Below are 16,496 nucleotides of genomic sequence, written 5' to 3'. Positions count from 1 at the left end.
GGTGAACCACCTTGCCCTAGTGGTCAGTCCCCTCTGTGCCCCAGGCAGCAAAATGTCTTTTCTCCCATCTCCCCCTCCCTTGCTTTTTTTATTACCATGTCTTAGCACAGGCTATGCTTGAGGCAGGCAGGCACTCTGCACATTCTCAATGGCACCTTGCTTATCCTTTCTTTAAAGGAGGACTGTTCATCCACGAAGGGCGGCATTTGCTGCACTTACTTGGTGGGATGGGAAGGCATCCTCTGTGTACACAAAGACCTTTTAAAAATCACTTAATGTATAATATATTACAGCATATGGGTGGCTCTCAGCTGAGGAAAGAATATGCTGCCCCAACTCAATTTTTTCCCTTCCTTTAAATTATGGCTACTTAAGTGTTGCTGGCTGCTGCTATGCTCATTCACTGCGGCAAGAATGCACTCTGCACATGCTCAAGTTCACTGAATCCACTTTTTATATTTTAAAACTCCCTGAATATCACCTCTGAAGGATTTGTTCAACATGCTGGAATCAACTCTGTTTCTTAAAAGTAGCCCCCCCCCCGTGTATCGGAGCTGTTTCTGGTTATACTTAAACAAGGAAAAAGCGCTCTGTTCATGCTCAAGCCCCAGTTGCCTGGCTGCCTGTATGTTTCAGAAAGCATAACTTCGTGTACGATAGCTGGATAGCTCAGTCGGTGGAGCATGAGACTCAGGGCCGCAGGTTCGAGGTCCATGTTGAGCAAAAGATTCCTGCATTGCAGGGGGTTGGACTAGATGCCCCTTGGGATCCCTTCCAATTCTGTGATTCCATACCAGACCTGGCCATTCATTGGGGTGGGGACACGCCCCCTGTACGTGCTTGACAATGTGAAAAAAATAATAACCATGTCTTCACACGGAGCAGAGCTGTCCCTGCCTAGTTAGGTACGCGCTCTGCACATGCTCTTTGTTTTGAAGACAACCCCTGCCTACCGCGGGTGTATGACGGGGGGGGGGGGGGTAGCGAGAGCCGGCTTGTCACATGACCTCTCCTTCTCCGCCTGCCGGGCCCTTTAAACCCTTCTCCGCCGAGCGAGTGGGAGGAGACCGGGGCCGGCTCGGAGACACCGGCGGGGGCGCCTCTTCCTCGCAGCGGGAGCTGCTGCGCGCCGGTAGCGGCTCGCCTGCCCGCTCCAGCGCTTCCCTTCCGTCCCTGCACCCTGGTACCGACGCCGCCGGGCGAGGACCGAGCCCTGGCGGACCCGACGCCCCTTCCATGCCTCTCCAAGCCCGGTAAGCGCTGCGCCCTCGCCCCCTCCCCCTTCGCCCTCTCCTCCTCCTCCAAGGAAAAGAAGCAGCGAAATCCGCCGCCTCCTCCTGCTGCTGCTTTTCCGCGGTCCCTTCCTCCTGCTCTTAATCCCAAGATTTTGCTTTTTGCACGAGCGGGAAGGTTTGCTGGGGGTGGCTCGAAGGAGGGCCGCGATTTCAAGGAATGGTGCTTTCCCCCGATCGTCTCCTCCTGCAGTTTTTTTAAATTTTATTTTAATTATGGCTTTCTCACTAAGAATCACTTGTTTTGTATGTGTGCTTTTTTATGGGCTGTGCGGGGACGCTGATCTCTCTCCACCACCCTCCCGATCAGTTTGGTTTGTAACGTTGTGGGGGGTTTGTAAAAACGCAAGCGCAAATGGGTGGTCTGCTGGGGAAGTAAAGCAGCCCCCCTGGGGCGCCCCCTGCGGGATTTGCTTCCTGCTGGGTGTGCTGCAAGCGCTGCCACCTTAAAATGACAGGAGGTGCACATTTTGATTGTGCAGCTATTTGGGGTTCCCCCCCGCGCGCCACTTACACACGCATGCACACACACGCGCCACCACCTTCTGGGGTGCAAATTGGTCCTGAAGAATTTGGCCCTTCTGTGTGTTTTGCACGTGTGCGCGTGACAGCTATTTAGGGGGGCAAAAAGATCCACACAAACCCCGCTTGTAAATTTGCAAAGCCTCTTGGAGAATCGCGAGGTGTTGCTTGTGTGTGCGCGCGCGCGGGCGCGCAAGGCGAAATATTTAGGGAGAAATGTTTCCTCCTCCTCCCTCCTTTTCGCTATGCCTGTTTTGTTTGCAATTTATCGGTGCTTTTCTCTCTCGGGTGGTGATCGTGTGTGCGAGAGAAAGAGATTCCCTCCCACTCCCTCTTTTCTCTTGCATATTACAATGCCGCGCGCACACACACACACACACACACGGCTAGATCGACGTGGTGTTTTTTGTTTTTTTTGTTTTGTTTTTTTTTTGCATCCTGAGTGGTGTTGCGTGAAGCAAGGACGGCGATCTCCTGGGAATAATCCATATTCTATGAACCTGCCAATCCTTCCTTCCTTCCCTTAATGAGATCTGGGAGTCGGCTGCCCCCCTCCACCCCGACTTGCAATTATTTTGTAAGGAGGCCTTTTTGCAGGGGAGGGGGCCGGTGGGTTGCCTGCCTGCTTTCCTCTCTTTCCACCTGCGTGGGCAGACATCAGGTGCTCTTAACCAGATAACCACAGGTTCGGCTGCAGAAATCCGTATCTGGGAATGCCCAGTCTGCCCACTGACTGCCCACATGTAGTGTGAGACAGGAGAGCAAGGAGATTATTCTCTGTGGGGTGGATGTGTGCCCCAGATATGGGGCAGGGAGGCTCCTTGAGCAACCCACTGACCCTTCCCTTTGCCCCCTGTGCACTTCTTTGCTTCCCAGTCTACAGCTCCGTGCATGAATGCTTGCCATTATGGTGGGCTGGATGTGCAGAAGGTGCAATCGCAAGGCTCGTGTGTGTGTGTGTGTGTGTGTGTGTGTCTGTGTGTGCTCTGCATGCAAAACATTTCATCTGTGTCAAAGGTGGAGGAAGCTTCTGTCTTTGCTGACAAGGCGAAAACCCCACCGAAGAATTTAGGGCTTATGGCTAATGGCAGCCCTTCGCCTAAGGGGGAAAAGCTTGGTTTGGGAAGGATGGGGAATGTTGTGAGGAGACTGAATTTGCCCCTTGATCATTTCTATCACTGCATCTCTCATTCTCTGGCTTCCATTTGTCAGTTACACTAGTTGGAAGTGGGCTTCTATATGGAGTGAGCTTTTGGTTTCGTTCAATAATGTGTTTCTGGCCCAAACCAAATGGGGTTGGGCCCTGGTGGGGTTTTTTTGGGTTATGTGTGTTGTATATGCTCTTGAAAACATCCCTCAAGTGTGAGGAGGCAGTGAATTGAGGAAGGGCTTGCCCTTGTCTTTCTAAACATTAAGGGTAGCGGTTGCCTAGTGAAAAGGAATCCTACAACTGTAGAATTGGAAGGGACCCCCAAGTGCCATCTAGTCCAACCCCCTGCAATGCAGGAAGCATCTGTGACAGATGGCCACATATAATTGGACAAAACCCAGTGCTGCGTCCTGATGGGTGGTTCCTACCATTGACAGGACATTAGCAACAAGAAAACTAGTTCAATAATGATCTTGACTGGCTGCTGGTTGTGGAGGGGTGCTTAATTCTCCTTGTGTCTCTTGCCCCCCCCCCACAAACCGCCACCAGTTGGGAATGTATTGCTCCTGTCAAAAGGAGCTTGGACATGTGTTGGTTGATCTCAGAAATGAATTCCTGAGTGGCAGCCCAGCCATTCTAGCAGATAAGTCCCTTCCTAGCTTCTTGTAATAATTTAGGCAATGGGACCAAGATTTGGGAAGGTTGGGTAGGCAGCTGAAGGATTTGCTCTCCTCCCAGGCGCATTACAATCTATATGGATGCATTTGCAATTCCTTTTTCCAAGGAGCTTAGGGGTGGGTGGGTGCAAGTATTTCTCTCAATCCTCCCCCCAACCTCTAACCTAACAACAACCCTGTGAGGTTGGCAGGAATAGCGACTGGCTCTGAGTTACCTGAGTTGGGCTTTGTGGTGTAGTGGTTAAGAGCAGTAGACTCTAATCTGGTGAACCGGGTTTCGCGTCCCTGCTCCTCCACATGCAGCTGCTGGGTGACCTTGGGCTAGTCACACTTCTTTGAAGTCTCTCAGCCTCACTCACCTCACAGAGTGTTTGTTGTGGGGGAGGAAGGGAAAGGAGAATGTTAGCCGTTTTGAGACTCCTTCGGGTAGTGATAAAGCGAGATATCAAATCTAAACTACTCTTCTTCTTCTTTGTGGCCATGTGGGGATTTGAACCTGGGTGCCATGGGCCTAATCCAGCACTCTAAGCCAGGCTTCTCCGAGCTAGTGCCTGCCAGGTATTGTGGACATGGGCTCTCATCAGCACAAGATCAGTGTACACATTTTTGTGAATGCAGCAGGCCACATTTTCAGCGTACATTTAAAAGCACTACAAAACCACTTTAAATAGCCATAGCTTCCCCCACTGGGCCATGGAGCTCACAGTAGTAATCTAGTCAGTCATTCTCTGAACCTAACTTGCCTCGGAGGGGGTTCGTTGCACGGATAAAATGCAGGCAGCCCATGCTTGAGCTCTGGGGAAAGGCATGATAAAAAATAATAAAATTAAAAGAAACTGAAAAATGCATGTTATCAATGGTTCAAACTATACCTCAGCAATTGCAGTGTGTTTGCAGGTTTAGGGTTTGTGGGTTCTAGATGCATCTTGTCTCTAGCACATACGTTGGACTAATGCCTGGGAGAGACCAGGGTTCAAACCCCCACTTAGCCATGGAGCTTCCTGGGTGACCTTGGGCCAGGGTTGTTGTGAGGATAAAGGGAATTAACAATTGTATAATTGGAAGGGACCCCTTAGGGCCATCTAGTCCAATCCCTGCAATACAGGGAGAACCATGTGTGCTACCATGTGCTCCTTTGGAGGAGAGGTGAAATATAAATATGACATATAAGTACCGGTAAATATGTGTGTACCTCTTGCTCTGAGGCTCAAGTGTCCCAGGATACCTTGGGAGGGGAGGCTAAATCCCGAAGAAGGGTGGAAGTTTTAAGAATGTATTACCCAATCCAGGCAAATTCTAGGACAAGGATTGCCAGGGATATTGTCCAGAGAGTAGATATCACCGGTTTAAATGTAGCTGCTGTTACTGCCAAGTAATGTTACTTGTTATCAGGGCAACGATTCCACTTGGCTGAAATCAATTCATGAAAATGTTCAGTTCTGTTACTGTTGGCTTTAATATAGAGCTGCCATACATCTGGATTTTCCCAGACATTACTGGGATTTCAAAGGTGGAATCGACGTCTGGGACGCTCAACAGTTTTGGGGTGTCCTGGTTTTTATTTTTTGAAATATGGCAACCCTACTTAAATAGGGATTAAGGGTGGCAGTCAGCTGTACTTGGAGCACATCAGTTGGAAAGAATGAACAGGACTAAGCTAGGCCCTTTAATTTCAGTGGATCTACGCTGAGTAAAACTTAACAACCAGAGCTCTCTTTTCTCTCTCACCACAATACATGTGTTAATTAGATCACCAAATGCCAGGATGCCTGTGCTTATCGCTAACAACTGTTTTGCAAATGTTAATTATAGCTGTTAACTCTGGCTGCTATTAAAATATAGCCTATATGCATCTCAAAAAGTGGACCACCATCCATGAAACCTTGTTCCAGGGATGCGGCTCTTTCATGGCCTCCAGATGTTGTTGGACTCCAAGTCCCATCAGCCTCTGCCAATACGGCTTTTAGGAATGATGGGATTTGGAGTTCAACCATGTCTTGAGCAGCACAGGAGGGCCCCCCCCCCCACCTCTCCTTTTGCCATGATACCTTTGATGAGTTTTTTAAGCTTTGTGGAAAGGACCAGTAAGCTGCCTCAGGCTTGAGTCAGACCGTTATTCCATCTAGCTCAGTACTGTCTGCACTGACTGGCAGCAGCTCTCCAGGATTTCACGGGGGAGTCCTCTCCAGCCCTACCTGGAAATGTCAGAAATTCGACCTGGAAATCTGTGTGCAAGGCAGATGATGCTGTTACTGAGCTGCGAAAATGAAGGATGGAACAAGTTTGTTTTCTCCTCTCTCCAGAGGCTGGGACCTGAACCAATGTATTATTCAAGTTACAAGCAGACTCCGACTAAACATCAGGAAGAACTTTTCTGGCATGCAATCAAGAAATGAAACAAACGAGCAAGTTGCTCGTGTCCCATCTATTTCAGTAGGTCTACTCTGAGTGTAGAACCTATAACTGGACACAACTCGGAGTGTTTAGTGACACCCAGCGGGGGAGTGTTTGAGATTATATCGGAAGGATTGGATGGTGAAGCTGAAACCCGTGGCAGAGAGGGCCGCTTCTCGTGGGAAGGCATTTCTGTGCAGGCTGCCAGGGATCGCCGGGATTCCTGCAAGGTGTCTTTAGTTTGCACCGTTGAAAGTAATTAGCGGCAAGTGTAGCAATACTGCAGCTCACATGCTGTATGTAATTGAATTTCCCAGCTCGGATTTGTGTTAGACGGCAGCAGTGTTAATAATGGTATAGATTTGCATTTCCCATAATTCCTCAGCCAATTTAGGACACTTGGCTGTTGTTGCAAAACAGGGATGGGGAACCTTTGCCCCCAGGGGCCAAATGGGGGCTGGATCTTCCGAGCGCTCCATGCCACTAGTGGGTGGGGCCAGGGGCAAAGGTGGGTGGAGCAATGGAAATAGAGAAAACTTAGGCTAGTATGCACACACACGCACACACACACACACACACACACACACACACACACCTCTCTTATCCTCCATTCAGGCAAGCAGGTGCCTTTGTCAAAATTCAAGGACACATCCCAGAAAGTAAATCCCGCAATCCCGAGTCTGCCTGCCCCTGATTTAGGCCACTTGGCATGTCTAGGTAATTTGCACACACTCGTGCAAACATCGGGTGATGCCGACTCTGTGGTATGCACAAAATGCAAATTTCTGTTCTGTTTCCTTGCTTTTATCAGGAGAAGGAAACGGAGTGGATTGTCGAGCCAAGGGCTACGCTTGCTTACTCTGTCGCTGGCCGAATTCCTAATAGGGCAGCGGATAAAGAATCCGAGGTGGTTTTATTGCCTCCTCGGACAAATGTTTCCTAAGCCTTGAGTGACAGACGGAGCCTTCAGCCAGTCTGGGCAGGAAGTCAAAGCTTGTATTTAAGGGAAGGCGGCGTTGACTGTTCAGCAGGGAGGGGTGAAACGCCACTATTTAGTTGGCATTAAGAAAGAAAAGAAAGAAAACCGAACCAGGAGCTTCCTGACTGGCTCAAACAGGAGTCGACAGAGACAGCCAGTCTCATGTGCTATTTATATTATATCCTATAGATCCCCATTATGCTTCTTCTTCTTCTTTTAAAAAAAGTTTGTTCCCATCTCAGGGAGGTGGGGAAGGAATGCTGCTCACCCAGAGACAAAACATTGCTGGTATTTCATCCTCCTCAAGCTGCATCTTGAGTGTCCATGCTTGGAAATAAAAGTCATGCTTGGAAATAAAAGTCATTGGTAAGGCTGTCATCCAAGTAAACTAGTACTGATAGCTAGGGGAAGCAGAAGCTTATGGGAAGAGGCTATAGCACACTGGTTTAGCACATCCTTTCCACACAGAAGCCCCCAGCTTCAGTTTTTGTCACCTGAGACCATGGAAAGCTGCAGCCTGTCAGGGCAGACAGTACTGCACCAGATGGACTTAGTGTAAGATTGTTCTTATATTGCAACCACTGTAGGCTGCAATTTATTTGTTGCATTTGTATCTCACCTTTTTCTGCAAGGAGCTCAAGGCGGCTGACATTATTCAACCCCTCGTTTATCCCCACAACAACCCTGTGAGGTAGGTCAGGCCGAGAGGTAGTGAGCAGCCCAAGATAGGCTTCATGGCAGAGTGGGGAGGGGTTTTTTTTAACCTTGGTCTCCTACAACCTGGCTCTTTGAGAAGCTCAAGTGGAAATGCATATGCTTTGCATGCAGAAGATTCCAGTAGTCCTGCCTGTCTCTTGTCAAAATCAGAACTTGAACTCTTAGCATGGTGGGAAGTTTTTAAGGTTTTATATAAGAACTCAGTGCAACATTCCAGTATGGGTTTACGGGGCTGCAAATTCATAAGGCACAGCAGAGATTTGCAATATGTCACCAGGTGTAAGCTGCTCTCTCCTTTTGAAAAGCAGGGCAGGCATAGTTATTTGCATAGCTGGTGTCCCGTAGAGGCTTGGCATGCAAAATTTGTTCTGATTGGGTCCTGTTGTCTCCATGTCCTTGGAGGAGTTTCTGGAGCCATCTTGCCCTTGGACTTATCCCCAAGCACCTTTCCAGAAGGGGATGGTTCTTCACTAGAAGGCAACTGAGACAATTCAACAGGTGGGGAGGTGTTGGGGGACCTGATGACTTGGAGGTGAGCCATTCTCTTGACAACCTGCTCAGCCCTTCCCCAAGATCCAGGCCTTCATCTCACTATCCACTGTGCAAGCATTAGGAATTTGCCAGGCATATTTTGCACCCGGCTACGAGCCACCTGCAACTAAGTGAAGATGCCTGGGTGCCAAGATGGCGCCTGATGTCACCACCATCTGGAGGCACGCTTGGAAGATCCTTGGATTTTGACTGCAACACACCCTGTAGAATTCTATCCGTATCTGCACAATCAGAATGAATTTCTGGAACCAAAACGTATTGAAAAATACAGCTTTCTAGCTGCCTGGCTCCCAAATGGCGAGTAGGCATTCTGTTTTGGCTGCTGTAACCTTAGTTTAATGAGCTGTTTTGCGCCTAGCTTATATACCTGAGTTTCCACCAACCAATGTGGCGAATTTCAAAAGCACTTTGCAAGCAAAATCCCTTGGCCACCAACTTGGCTGGCTTTTAATAGGTGTTCGGCATTTGCGGGGGGGTGGGCAGTTCTATCAATGACTGCTTGTCAGCATAGCTAGGTTACCTCCTGTATTGGAGGCGATATGCCTTTGAATCCCAGTTACTGTGGGAATCACGAGTAGGCATGGCAATTGTCCTGTCCTTTCCTGTTTTGGGCTTTCTGGAGGTACCTGGTTGTTGGCTGTGAGAACAGCTGGTCAGAAAGAAAAAAGAGACAGAAGAAGAAGAGGGCGGCAGGCAGATGGAAAAGGGGCAATCATACCCACAGTCAGAATGTGGCTCCCAACAAATTGCCCCTGAAGGAGTGTGTGGCCCTGGAGAGGGGAAGAAACACTGCCTACTCCTATTTTTAAAGGATACCACCTGGCGTCTCTTTTGCCGGTCTGGGAGGAAGTGAGGTCTCTTGCCACACTAGTGTGGTGGTGTTATTAGAGGTGAAAAGGCACCGTTTTCCAAGTTGTGCTCCCGCTACTATCAATGAGGTAGAGCTGAAGTGAGTGGAAACTCTCCCAATGCTGCAATATCCTGTCGTGAATCCTGTTCAGGAGGTGATGGAAGAGGGGTAACGTTTATAATAAATTCAGAAAATGTCACCCAAAATGATCACGGGGACGGAGCGACTCCCCCCCTTTTTTTTAAAAAAAGTCGCTTTATCTTGCCCATGGCAACCCAAAAGCAACGTGCAGTCTTTCCCCTACGAGGAAATTTTGCCGCATTTGGGACTTTCTGGTTTAGAGAAAAGGTGAGCAAGAGGCAACATCATCGAAGTTGTAAAATTACGCATTGCATGGAGAAAGCAGATGGAGAAACGTTCGTCTCCCCATAACGCTAGAACTTGTGGATGTCCAATGAAGCTGAATGTTGGAAGATTCAGGGCAGAGAAAAGCAGGGACTTCGTCACTCAGTGGATAGTTAAACTATGGAACTCCCTCCCACAGGAGGCAGTGATGATGGCCATCAGCTTGGACGACTTTAAAAGAGGACTGCACCAATGCACAGAGAGAACAAGGCTATCTGGCTCCACGGTCAGAGGCAGCAATGCTTCTGAATATTAGTTGCTGGAAGCCACAGGAGGGGAGAGGGCTCTTGTGCTTAAATCCTGCGTGTCCACAGGCATGTGGTTGGTCTGGGTGCTGGGCTAGATGGACCATTGGCCTGAACCAGCCAGCTCTTCTTAGGTTCTTAAATTTGGCGATTTTTAATGTTCAGATGTAATCTTTGGTTGATCTCCCTAAGTTCAATGTGGCATAGACCAGGCCCCCCCAAACTTCGGCCCTCCAGATGTTTTGAACTACAATTCCCATCATCCCTGACCACTGCTCCTGTTAGCTAGGGATCATGGGAGTTGTAGGCCAAAACATCTGGAGGGCTGCAGTTTGGGGGTGCCTGGCATAGACCCACTGAAATGAATGAACCCATGTTAATCATCTCCATTAACTTCAGTGGGTCTTCTTTGAGTAGGACTAGCATTGGAAACAACCCCCAATGTATGATATTATTGATTTTAATGTGTTGCAAACAGATGTCGTTTTTTCTTGTTTCCTGCTGGGGAATGTTGAGATGCAAGTTGGGGTAGAAAATACAGTATGTTAAATAAGGAAATTTATTCCTGACCTGGATTCGCTCATTCCTCAGGCTTGTTTGTGTGCACCACCAGTGTTAGGAAAAAGTAGGCAGGCCTGATTTGTTTAGTTATTTAACCCTGCTAGATCAGGCAGCCAGTCCACTAAACCAGCATCCGGTGGCTAGCTGGCTTTCTCTGGGAAGCCCACAAGCAGGGTATAAAGCTGACATGTTTGTTTCCATTGATGCTTCCAGCAGGCAGGTATTCATTGCTTGACTATTCCTAAACACAGAGGTTCTAAACAGCCATTATGGCTAGTAGGCATCGGTAGAATTTTCCTCCCATTTGGAAGCACATCTCGTAACTGCTAGATGCCATCCATTTAGTTTAGTGGGCCCAAGCCTGTGGAACTCCCTCCCACCTGAGATTAGACAAGCAACCTCCTTTCTGAACTTTGGTTGCATGACTGAAACTTGCTGCAGCTGGCCTTTTGAGGTTATTATTTGAAAATAAAAGTTTTAAAAAATATATTTTTATTCATATAATTATTATTTATTTATTTATTTATACCCCACCCATCTGGCTGAGTTTCCCCAGCCACTCTGGGTGGCTTCCAATGCAACATTAAAATGCAATAATCTATTAAACATTAAAAGCTTCCCTAAACAGGGCTGCCTTCAGATGTCTTCTAAAAGTCTGGTAGTTGTTTTTCTCTTTGACATCTGGTGGGAGGGCGTTCCACAGGGCGGGTGCCACTACCGAGAAGGCCCTCTGCCTGGTTCCCTGTAACATGGCTTCTTATATTGAGGGAACCGCCAGAAAGCCCTCGGCACTGGACACCAGATACGATCAAGAACATATAATTTATTGACATTTACAAAAGTAAAGGGGGGAACCATGCAACTGTATGAAAATTACCCCCCCATACAAATTTGGGTCATTTCATTCACAATTCCGGGGGTGTGTGATGTTGGAGGGTAGTAGCTCTCAGAGCAAACATGGTGTCATAGTTCTTCAAATGCATGGTGTCAATGTAAAGGCGACTATGGGGTTGTGGCGCTCATCTCGCTTCAGGCCAAGGAAGCCGGCGTTTGTCCACAGACAGCTTTCCAGGTCATGTGAGCATGACTCAGCCGCTTCTGGTGCAACGGGACACTCTGGCGGAAACCAGAGCTCACAGAAACGCCGTTTACTCTCCCACCGCAGCAGTACCTATTTATCTACTTGCACTGGTGTGCTTTCGAACTGCTAAGTTGGCAGAAGCTGGGACAGAGCAGCGGGAGCTCACCCCGTCATGGGGATTCGAACCGCCGACCTTCTGATCGGCAAGCCCAAGAGGCTCAGTGGTTTAGACCACAGTGCCACCCCCATCCCCAGGTGTCAATGTAGCCCAGGGTGACTGCCTCTGTCTTAATCCAAAGGCAATTTCCAGGGTGAGGGAAGCTGAGCTAGGTCATATTCACACCATACATTTAAAATATTCTTATACTGCTTCAACATGGGAACTCTAGTTTGTTAAGGGCTGTGAAAGTTATTAGGAGACCCCTCCCCTCACAGAGCTACAATTTCTAGCAGTAAGTGTAGAATCATGAGTGCTAAAGCACAATTTTTCTTAGGAGTGAGTCTGTGGGGGTACCTCTACCCATACCTTGAACAAAACTGGCGATGATAAAATTGCCCTGTGAGGGAGCCAGCTCACAACCCAATTGCCGGCCACCTTTTTCTGTATCTCTTCAGGGAATCATGGGCATTTAGCCATTGGGGGTCTTCTTCCTCTTTTCTCCCACCACTCCGCCTCCATGCTCGCTAATGAAAATGTCAGTCGATGGCTGGGATTATATACTGTTGTTGCATTAGCCCAGTAAGTGGTTGACATGAACGGCTCATTTCTTCCCCTCCCCCAACTGGCTGGACAATCCATAATTCGCTGAGCTAAAAACACATCAACTGCACCACATCTCTGGTTGCTAATAACACTTCAGTTGTGTGTCGTCCAATTTCCTCCCCAAGGGGGGATGTTTGCTGCTCTGTTGCTTTGCAACAAAGTTGGGAAATCTCAGGTCAAGGGGGCAAATGCGGACCTCCAGTTCTCCCCAAATGGCCCTCAGAACTCTTCCTAGGCGGCACCCATCACTGAAGCCTGCCTTGAACCTGCCTTGCGTGTTTTTACCTGCCTGGAAAGTGTCCTCCAGCTCTGAGAGGTGTGTTTGTGTACAAAGGTAAAATTTGCACAAGTTGCTCCACCCCTAGTATGTGGCCCTCAGAAGGTCGCCCAACAGGGTATGTGGCCCTCTAGCTGAGAAAAGTTTCCTCAGCCCTACTGTAGAGAGACAGCTCTTTGTGAGTTGAAATTTTCTGAAAAACAAAATGACAGTTTCTGTGCCTTGTTATGCAGGTGGGTGGAGGTGGTGGTGGTTTCAAAAAATCCCCCAACTTTAGAAAGTTGTTCCGTGAAAGGGAGGCTTGCACAGCAAAGTTATTATCAATCAGAGCTTGGGACACCCAGCCCCGGGGGGTGGGGGTGGGGGTGGCGCTTGCCTAGCCAGCTTGGTACAAAACAGAGAGATGACTGTTTGCTTGACTGGAGACAGATTGCAGATGGCAGTGTGAAAAGGCAGCCTTGCAAGTTTCAGCCAAAGGCCTCAAGAGCTATAGCAACGGGGTCATTTTGCCCGGGGCCTTGCTTCAGCAGAAGGGGCTTCTCAGAAAGACCCTTTTGGCTTCCGTTCTCTTCCTCTCTCTCTCTCTGTTTGTCCTCCCCTCTTTGCACGTCTAAAATCTGGATTTTACTCCTCATGCCATTCTTATTTGGCTTGGCAAATGAGGGATGGTGAACGGGTAGCAAGAAGATTCCCGACACAATCTAGGGTTGCCAGACCTCTAAGCTGGCCTGAAGACTCCAGATATGCTTTGCCCCCTTCTGGTTGCAGGGAGAGGGGTTGAATCTCCAGGTGAGCATGAGTAACCGCTAAAGATATATATATATAGTGAGAGAGAGAGAGAAAGAGAGAGAGAGAGAGAGAGAGAGAGAGAGAGAGAGAGAGAGAGAGAGAGAGAGAGAGTAGAGTATGCATGCAACTTGCAAGCTTTAGCCTGGCAGAAACTGCATCCCTTACAATTTACAAGAGGGGTCATCCCTGACCTTTGACTGCGCTGACTTCTATGGCTGATGGAAGTTGGGGTTCAGCATCTGTGGGGAGAACACAGGCTTCCCTTCCCTGGCCCTATGATGGAAACTTACAAACAGCCCTTCTTTGCAGCAACTCAGGAGGGAGGGGCTTTAAATCACAACCCATGGTTATCTCTTCTTCTGGTTCGTTAACCATCTCTGTGTAAAGCTTGCATCTTATTTCATCGAGGAAAGAGGTGCTTTCAACAACAACACCCCCTTGCCATTAAATGGTGCAATCCTAATTGCCGTTGTCTGGATTTAAAAGCCCTCTGGGGCATCAACAGCCCCCTTTTTCTGCAGGCGGTCACAGCTTCTCTTTCTCTCCCCCAAACCCTTCTCTCCCAAAAGGGCTGCCTCCCCCCTTGATGCTTTCATGCCAGAGGCTGATGAAAGAAAGCGCATTTTCACTAATGATCAAGATCTGCTTCTCCAAGTGTCTCTTTCCAGTTTGATTCCGGTGAGGGCCTTTGAACAGTTGTTGGCCTCATAACGATGAAAGGGATGTATGTGTGATGCCATAGCAGGAGTTTTTCTCCTCTCTATCTACATGACAAGGGTGGGTTATCATCCTCCCTTATCTGTGGGTATTTCCAGGCTGTCAGCATTTTGTGAGATGCAGCTCAGCCGCATTCTGGAAATTCTGGAAATGTAGGTTTGTGGGGTTAAAGTGGATTAAAAGCGCGTTGTTTGCCCCCGCGGAATGAACCCACTTCCCCCCCTTCAAAATGACTTTTCCCAGTGGGGAAATGTACTGAAAAACGTGGAATAAACTTAACAGTGAATGGGAAGAAACACCCCACAAACAAACTAGGACGGATGCTCGTTGCCATCTGACCTCCTCACAAGCAAATTGGAACAAATGCTCAATAAAGACTAGGTGCACGCTATCCTTCGTTATAAGAATTTTAAGAACTCAGATATAGAATAAATATTCATAAATGCACACCTATCTAAATATATGAACCATGTGTCTGAAATAGTATGGGAGAACAATCCTGAAGCCATTTTGACTCTCCCAATGACCTCAATGACCTCCCAATGACAGGTAGGCAAATGGGGAAAGCCTTCATATTGAATTTTGACATACAAATCCTGTCTTAAGGGCTTATTTGTGCATGAATAGGGTGAGCCTGTGACCTGGATTCAGGAACTAGAGTATTATTAACCGTCACAAAAGAAAGGCCAGACTGCACAGGTAATGCAATCAGTAACCATTATCAGGTATCCTGGCAAACAGGATGTCTGCTGTAGACCGCCTCCTTCTGTGATTTATGTGTGATGTTTGGGGATCTTGGGCTACAGGGCGGGCAATTCCAAAAGTCTGTACAGGTATAAGGGCTTGCACACCTTTGTTCAGGGTTCTCCTCCTTCCTGCTTGTGGTGAGTGGGGACCCTGTTGCAACAGTTCCTTGAATAAAGACCAGGCTTACTAGCCACTTTGCTTCTCAATATACTCTGGCTGGCCTCTGTTATTTTCTCCTATCAATAGAGAACCCACTTTTACAGGCTCCGGAATATCCCATAAGGGAAAAGGAGCAGTTTTTCTTATAACATTTTGTGCAAGCAAATCGGGGTGAACGTTCAGTAAACCGGTTGTCTGAAGGAACCCTGTGTTCCTTCCCCTAGGTTGTTGATTGTATCTTGGCCTCTCATCTCTGCTTTCTGCAGGCTTGCCGTATAATGATTGTCATTTGAGCACTCTTTCTGGGTGCACTCAGACTTGGGGGGATATTGCAATAGTTTCCCTAATTATAGTGCTGCTGCTTCTAATGCACTTTTCATACTGCAGTACCTGTTGAATTGTGAAACCCTGGCTTGTTGACTGATACATATCGGTATATCATGCTAACGTTTGATCACATCTGTGGGTGTGGCGTGACACTACAATGAACATCACTGTACAATGTCAGTACAGTGGTACCTCGGTTTATGAACACAATTGGTTCTGGAAGTCTGTTCATAAACTGAAGCAAACTTTCCCATTGAAAGTAATGGAAAGTGGATTAATCCGTTCCAGATGGGTCCGCAGCATTCGTAAACTGAAAATTCGTAAACCAAGGTGTTCATAAACCGAGGGTCCACTGTACTTCTCTCCCCCCCCCTTAATGCACATGTGTGTTTCCCTGCTCCCCCCTGAAAACAGCAGGAGAGAACTGTATGTGGGTCTGCCACTCCAGATTTCATCACTTTAGTCACATGACTTTCTGAATTAAGTGGGCTGCAAACAGATATTTTTTTCCCTGGAATCAAACAACATGGAAATGACCAGTGCTATTTTTATAGAAAAAGAGGTGCCAGAACTCACTGTGAACACCTCCCTTGTTCTCTTATAATGGCAATGGCGCCCACCTGAGAGGTGTGAGGGGAAAGCCCTGAAAATGAGCGCTAAACTGGTGCCATATTACATTAGCTTTCTCAAAGGGCTCTTACGTCACGGGAAAGCTCAAATATAATGTAGAAATCAACGATTGGGGAAATGGAGCAAACTGCTATGTGAATGCAACCTCTCTCCTTCTGTACATTGGAGAGGTGAGATGAGATGAGGTGTGTGTGTGTGTGTGTGTGTGTGTGTGTGTGTGTTTCTAGCTCTCTTAATGAGTCACCGTACAGACAGGTTCCTAAAAAACTGGTGGAATTTGTGGCATTGGTAAAGAGCAAGCAGTCCCCTAAGGTCTGGTTTTGGGGTATAAAGCCCTATGCAGCTTAGGATCAGGATAGCGCTGGGACGCAGGTGGCGCTGTGGGTTAAACCACAGAAGCCTAGGACTTGCCGATCAGAAGGTCAGCGGTTCAAATCCCGTTGCTCGGTCCCAGCTCCTGCCAACCTAGCAGTTCGAAAGCACATCAAAGTGCAAGTAGATAAATAGGTACCACTCCGACGGGAAGATAAACAGCATTTTTGTGTGCTTCTCTGGTTCGCCAGAAGCAGCTTTGTGATGCTGGCCATATGACCTGGAAGCTGTACGCCGGCTCCCTCGGCCAATAACGCAAGATGAGCGCCGCAACCCCAGACTCGGTCATG

General features: G+C 48.0%; 1 protein-coding gene across 1 annotated transcript in view; it reads left to right on the top strand.

Moving 5' to 3' along the window:
- The first annotated feature begins 1,062 nt into the window (after positions 1–1,062).
- SH2B2 (SH2B adaptor protein 2) overlaps positions 1,063–16,496 on the top strand; it is a 47,594-nt gene continuing 32,160 nt past the window's right edge. The window contains exon 1 of the mRNA XM_035139936.2: positions 1,063–1,253. The gene's annotated coding sequence lies outside the window, so the exon portion shown is untranslated. The remainder of the gene's footprint in view (positions 1,254–16,496) is intronic.

This window comes from Zootoca vivipara, chromosome 15, assembly GCF_963506605.1.
Source record: "Zootoca vivipara chromosome 15, rZooViv1.1, whole genome shotgun sequence".
In the NCBI taxonomy this organism is placed as follows: domain Eukaryota; kingdom Metazoa; phylum Chordata; class Lepidosauria; order Squamata; family Lacertidae; genus Zootoca; species Zootoca vivipara.
This window is presented reverse-complemented; position numbering and strand designations above follow the sequence as displayed.